At 34.9% G+C, this 5,864-nt stretch overlaps 1 long non-coding RNA gene across 1 annotated transcript in view; it reads left to right on the top strand.

Moving 5' to 3' along the window:
• LOC111375610 overlaps positions 1-281 on the top strand; it is a 4,195-nt gene extending 3,914 nt beyond the window's left edge. The window contains exon 2 of the long non-coding RNA XR_002699340.1: positions 59-281. This is a non-coding gene — a long non-coding RNA (uncharacterized LOC111375610). The remainder of the gene's footprint in view (positions 1-58) is intronic.
• The last annotated feature ends 5,583 nt before the right edge of the window (positions 282-5,864 follow it).

Below are 5,864 nucleotides of genomic sequence, written 5' to 3'. Positions count from 1 at the left end.
GTGATTTATTTCATGAAATGCTAATTGACCTGCGGGTCCTTATGAAATGAAATGTGAGATCTCTTTCGAGTCATCTCAAATATGTTAGAGTATTCGATTGATCATCGATTGCTTTTGATGGAATGATGGTATGGAATGTTATAAATTCATGTTTTAAAAGTTATTATATTGTTTTGGACGCACGTATCCTACTGAGTATAAATTACTCACTCCTTCCATTTTAACTTTTCAGGTCAGATTGGTCAACGTGGATGGTGGCTGAGTGGTGCGCAGGTTGCCAAGTAATAGAAGATTTCTAGGAATCCATAATAAATTTGTTAGGGCATTTTATATTTCTCTTCAATTCCATTCATGACGCTATGTTTATTTGATTCAGTATTTGAGTTTCAATAAATTAAGGTATTAAATTTTAAATTTTATTTTCGCTTGATGTATGATTATGGAATGGTATCGGTAACTCCTCAAATTTAAGTCAATAACATTTGGGGCGTTACACATTGTTTGACACTTGCATTGTTTTCAAGTGTCAATTGGATGGGAAAATGATTTGAAATTTAAACTGTCCAACAAGGTAGTGTCACGTGGCAAAGTTTGAACTAAAGTGTACACCATAGTGTACATGTAGCAAGGTCCTTACCGTTTGAGCCTTGCTATTTGTACACTGATTTTTGACGCATTGTCTGACACTTGCACTGTTGTAAAGTGTCAATTGGATGGGAGAACAGTTTGAAATTTAAACTGCCCAACTGGGTATTGTCAAGTGTCAAATGGATGGGAAAACTATTTGAAATTTAAACTGTCCAACAGACTAATGTCACGTGGCAAAGTTTAGACTAAAATGTACACCATAGAGTACATGTAGCAAAGTCCTTGCTGAATGAATATTGCAATTTGTACACTGATTCTTAACGCACTGTTTGACACTTGCATTGCTGTCAAGTATCAATTGGATGGAAAAATTGTTTGAAATTTAAAATGTCCAATAGGGTAGTGTCACATGACAAAGTGTAAACTAAAGTGTACCTCATAGTGTACATGTTGCAAGTTTCTTACCGATTGAACTCTGTTACTTTTACACTGTTTTTGACACATTGTTTGATACTTGCATTGTTATCAAGTGTCAATTGGATGGAAAAATAGTTCGAAATTTAAACAGTCCAATAGGATAATGTCATGTAGCAAAATTGTAAACCAAAGTGTGCACTATAGTGTACTTGTAACAAGGTTCTTACCAATTGAACTTTGGTATTTGTACATTGATTTTTGACACGTTGTTTGACACTTGCATTGTTGTCAGGTGTCGAGTGGACGGGGAAACTGCTATTTGTACACAGATTTTTGATACGTTGTTTGACACTTGCATTGTTGTCAAGTGTCAATTGGATGTTAAAACTCTTTGAAATTTAAACTATCCAATAGGGTAATGTCACGAGGCAAAGTGTAAACTAAAGTGTAAAGCATAGTGTACACGTAGCAAGGTCCTTAACGATTGAACTTTACTAGTTTTACACTAATTTTCAACACGTTGTTTCACACATGCATTGTAGCCAAGTGTCAATTGGCTGGGAAAACTGTTTGAAAACTAAAGTGTGCACACCATAGTGTACTTGTAGCAAGGTTCTTACCGATTGAACTTTACTAGCTGTACACTAATTTTTGACATGTTGTTTGACACTTGCATTGTTGTCAAGTGTCAATTGGATGGGAAAGCTATTCAAAATTTAAACTATCCAATATGGTAATGTCACGTGGCATCGTGTAAACTAAAGTGTACACCATAGTGTATATGTAACAAGGTCCTCAATGATTGAACTTTACTATTTGTACACTGATTTTTGACACGTTGTTTCACACTTGCATTGTTGTCAAGTGTCAATTAGATTGGAAAATAGTTTGAAATTTATACAATCCAACAAGGTACTGTCACATTACAAACTGGAAACTAAAGTGTGTACATCATAGTGTACTTGTAGCAAGGTTCTTAACGATTGAACTTTGCTACTTGTATACTAATTTTTGACATGTTGTTTAACACTTGCATTGTTGTCAAGAGTCAATTGGATGGGAAAACTATTTGAAATTTAAATTGTCCATCAGGGTATTGTCACATGGCAAAGTGTAAACTAAAGCGTACACCATAGTGTACATGTAGCAGGGTCCTTACCGATTGAACTTTGCTATGTGTCCACTGATTTTTGACACGTTGTTTGACACTCTCATTGTTGTCAAGTGTCAATTGGATGGGAAAACTATTTGAAATTTAAACTGTCCAACTGGCTGATGTCACGTGGGAAAGTTTAAACTAAAGTGTACACCATAGTGTACATGTAGCAGGGTCCTTACCAATTGAACATTGTAATTTGTACACTGGTTTTTGACACGTTGTTTGAGACTTGCATTGTTTTCAAGTGTCAATTGGATGGGAAAACCATTTCAAATTTAAACTGTCCTACAGGGTAGTGTCACGTGGCAAAGTGTGAACTAAAGTGTACACCATAGTGTACATGTAGCAATGTCCTTACCGTTTGAGCCTTGCTATTTGTACACTGATTTTGGATAGGTTGTTTGACACTTGCACTATTGTAAAGTGTCAATTGGATGGGAAAACTGTTTGAAATTTAAACTGTCCAACAGGGTAATGTCACATGGCAAAGTGGAAACTAAATTGTACACCATAGTGTACAAGTAGCAAGTTTTTTACCGATTAAACTTTTCTATTTGTACACTGATTTTTGACATGTTGTTTGACACTTGCATTGTTTTCAAGTGTCAATTGGATGGGAAAACTGCTATTTGTACACTGATTTTTGATACGTTTTATGAAACTTGCTTTGTTGTCAATTGTCAATTGGATGGAAAAACTGTTTGAAATTTAAATTATCTAATAGGGTAATGTCATGTGGCTAAGTATAAACTAAAGTGTACGCCATAGTGTACATGTAGCAATGTTCTTACCGATTGGGCTTTGCTATATGTACAATGATATTTAACACGATGTTTGACACTTACATTATTGTCAAGTGTCAAATGGATGGGAAAACTATTTGAAATTTAAACTGTCCAACAGACTAATGTCACGTGGCAAAGTTTAGACTAAAGTGTACGCCATAGAGTACATGTAGCAAAGTTCTTACCAATTGAATATTGCAATTTGTACACTGATTCTTAAAGCACTGTTTGACACTTGCATTGCTGTCAAGTATCAATTGGATGGAAAAATTATTTGAAATTAAAAATGTCCAATAGGGTAGGGTCACATGACAAAGTGTAAACTAAAGTGTACCCCATAGTGTACATGTTGCAAGGTTCTTACCGATTGAACTCTGCTATTTTTACACTGTTTTTGACACGTTGTTTGATACTTACATTGTTATCAAGTGTCAATTGGATGGAAAAATAGTTTGAAATTTAAATTGTCCAATAGGATAATGTTATGTAGCAAACTGTAAACCAAAGTGTGCACTATAGTGTACTTGTAACAAGGTTCTTACCAATTGAACTTTGGTATTTGTACATTGATTTTTGACACGTTGTTTGACACTTGCATTGTTGTCAAGTGTCAACTGGACCGGGAAACTGCTATTTGTACACAGATTTTTGATACGTTGTTTGACACTTGCATTGTTGTCAAGTGTCAATTGGATGGTAAAACTCATTGAAATTTAAACTGTCCAACAGGGTAATGTCACGAGGCAAAGTGTAAACTAAGGTGTAAAGCATAGTGTACACGTAGCAAGGTCCTTAACGATTGAACTTTACTAGTTTTACACTAATTTTCAACACGTTGTTTCACACATGCATTGTAGCCAAGTGTCAATTGGCTGGGAAAACTGTTTGAAAACTAAAGTGTGCACACCATAGTGTACTTGTAGCAAGGTTCTTACCGATTGAACTTTACTAGCTGTACACTAATTTTTGACATGTTGTTTGACACTTGCATTGTTGTCAAGTGTCAATTGGATGGGAAAGCTATTCAAAATTTAAACTATCCAATATGGTAATGTCACGTGGCATCGTGTAAACTAAAGTGTACACCATAGTGTATATGTAACAAGGTCCTCAATGATTGAACTTTACTATTTGTACACTGATTTTTGACACGTTGTTTCACACTTGCATTGTTGTCAAGTGTCAATTAGATTGGAAAATAGTTTGAAATTTATACAATCCAACAAGGTACTGTCACATTACAAACTGGAAACTAAAGTGTGTACATCATAGTGTACTTGTAGCAAGGTTCTTAACGATTGAACTCTACTACTTGTATACTAATTTTTGACATGTTGTTTAACACTTGCATTGTTGTCAAGAGTCAATTGGATGGGAAAACTATTTGAAATTTAAACTGTCCATCAGGGTATTCTCACATGGCAAAGTGTAAACTAAAGCGTACACCATAGTGTACATGTAGCAGGGTCCTTACCGATTGAACTTTGCTATGTGTCCACTGATTTTTGACACGTTGTTTGATACTTTCATTATTGTCATGTTCAATTGGATGGGAAAACTATTTGAAATTTAAAATGTCCAACTGGCTAATGTCACGTGGGAAAGTTTAAACAAAAGTGTACACCATAGTGTACATGTAGCAAGGTCCTTACCGATTGAACATTGTAATTTGTACACTTGTTTTTGACACGTTGTTTGAGACTTGCATTGTTTTCAAGTGTCAATTGGATGGGAAAACCATTTCAAATTTAAACTGTCCTACAGGGTAGTGTCACGTGGCAAAGTGTGAACTAAAGTGTACACCATAGTGTACATGTAGCAATGTCCTTACCGTTTGAGCCTTGCTATTTGTACACTGATTTTGGATAGGTTGTTTGACACTTGCACTGTTGTAAAGTGTCAATTGGATGGGAGAACAGTTTGAAATTTAAACTACCCAACTGGGTAATGTCATGTGGCAAAGTGTAAACTAACGTGTATACCATCATGTACATGTAGCAAGGTTCTTACCAATTGAACTTTGCTATTTGTACACTGATTTTTGACACATTGTTTGACATTTCCATTATCGTCAATTGTCAATTGAATGGAAGAACTATTTGAAATTTAAGCTGTCCAACAGATTAATGTCACGTGGCAAAGTGTAAACTAAAGTGTGTACACCATAGTGTACTTGTAGCAAGATTCTTACCGATTGAACTTTCCTATTTGTACACTGATTTTTGACACGTTGTTTGACACATGCATTGTTGTGAAGTGTCAATTGGATGGAAAAATTGTTTGAAATTTAAACTATCCAATAGGGTAACTACATGTGGCAAAGTATAAACTAAAGTGTACACCATAGGGTATGACACTTACATTTTTGTTAAGTATTAATTGGATGGGAAAATTGTTTGAAATTTAAACTATCCAACAGGGTAATTTCATGTAGTAAAGTGTAAACTAAAGCGTATACCACAATGTAAATGTAGCGTGGTTCTTACCGATTGAACTTTGCTATTTGTACAATGTTTTTGGACACGTTGTTTGATACTTGCTTTGTAGTCAAAAGTCAATTGGATGGGAAAACTGTTTAAAATTTAAATTGTTTAACACGATAATATCACGTGACAAAGTGTAAACTAAACTATACACCATAGTGTACATGTACCAAGGTTCTTACCGATTGAACTTTGTTATTTGTACATTGATATTTGACACGTTGTTTGACACTTGCATTGTTGTCAAGTGTCAACTGGGTTGGAAAACTGTTTGAAATTTAAACTGTCCAGTAGTGTTATGTCACGTGACAATGTGTAAATTAAAGTATACACCATAGTGTACGTGTACCATGGTTCATACCGATTGAACTTTGTTATTTCTACACTGAATTTTTTTACACGTTGCTTGACACTTCCATTGTTGTCAAGTGT

The sequence above is a fragment of the Olea europaea genome, unplaced genomic scaffold (assembly GCF_002742605.1).
Source record: "Olea europaea var. sylvestris unplaced genomic scaffold, O_europaea_v1 scaffold1390, whole genome shotgun sequence".
NCBI classification, from domain to species: Eukaryota; Viridiplantae; Streptophyta; class Magnoliopsida; order Lamiales; family Oleaceae; genus Olea; species Olea europaea.
Note: the sequence above shows the minus strand (reverse complement) of the source record. Positions and strands in the feature narration are given on the sequence as shown.